This window comes from Theropithecus gelada, chromosome 7b, assembly GCF_003255815.1.
Source record: "Theropithecus gelada isolate Dixy chromosome 7b, Tgel_1.0, whole genome shotgun sequence".
NCBI lineage: Eukaryota > Metazoa > Chordata > Mammalia > Primates > Cercopithecidae > Theropithecus > Theropithecus gelada.
In genome coordinates, this window is record NC_037675.1 from 24,251,815 (window position 1) to 24,252,890 (window position 1,076).

At 50.4% G+C, this 1,076-nt stretch overlaps 1 protein-coding gene across 5 annotated transcripts in view; it reads right to left on the reverse strand.

Annotated features, from left to right (window-relative positions):
• The window catches only part of C7BH14orf93 (chromosome 7b C14orf93 homolog), a 25,639-nt gene that overhangs the window by 5,241 nt on the left and 19,322 nt on the right, over nt 1-1,076 (reverse strand). The gene's annotated exons all lie outside the window — the stretch shown is intronic.

The window sequence follows — 1,076 nt, forward strand, 5'->3', positions numbered from 1 at the left end:
TTTTTTTTTTTTGAGACAGAGTCTCGCTCTGTCACCCAGGCTGGAGTACAGTGGCGCGATCTCAGCTCACTGCAACCTCCACCTCTCGGGTTCATGCCATTCTCCTCCCTCAGCCTCCCGACGAGTAGCTGAGACTACAGGCACTCGCCACCACGCCCAGCTAATTTTTTGTATTTTTAGTAGAGATGGAGTTTCACCGTGTTAGCCAGGATGGTCACGATCTTCTGACCTCGTGATCCACCCGCCTTGGCCTCCCAAAGTGCTGGGATTACAGGTGTGAGCCACTGCACCTGGCCCCTACTCTTCCACATTTAAATTTTTTCTTCAAAATGTATTTGTGTTTCTTTTTTATTTCTTTTCTTTTCTTTTTTTTTTGTGAGACAGAGTTTTGCTCTGTCACCCAGGCTGGAGTGCACTCGTTAAAAAGTTTTGCCCGCCGGGTGCGGTGGCACATGCCTCTAATCCCAGCACTTTGGGAGGCCAAGGTGGGTGGCACAATCTCAGCTCACTGCAACCTCCGCCTCCCAGGTTCAAGTGATTATCCTGCTTCAGCCTCCTGAGTACCTGGGATTATAGGTGCCTGGCACCACGCCCAGCTAATTTTTATATTTTTAGTAGAGACAGGGTTTCACCATATTGGTCAGGCTGGTCTCAAACTCCTAACCTTGTGATCCACCCACCTCAGCCTCACAAAGTGTGCTGGGATTACAGGCGTGAGCCACCGCACCCGGTCTGTGTTTCTTTTAATATAAAAATGTCTGCTTAGCCGGGCGCGGTGGCTCACGCCTGTAATCCCAGCACTTTGGGAGGCCGAGGCGGGCAGATCACGAGGTCAGGAGATGGAGACCATCTTGGCTAACATGGTGAAACCCCTTCTCTACCAAAAATACAAAAAATTAGCCAGGCGTAGTGGCGGGCGCCTATAGTCCCAGCTACTCGGGAGGCTGAGGCAGGAGAATGGCGTGAACCCGGGAGGTAGAGCTTGCAGTGAGCCGAGATCGTGTCACTGCACTCCAGCCTGGGTGACAAAGCGAGACTCCGTCTCAAAAAAAAAAAAAAAAAAAAAAAAAAAAAAG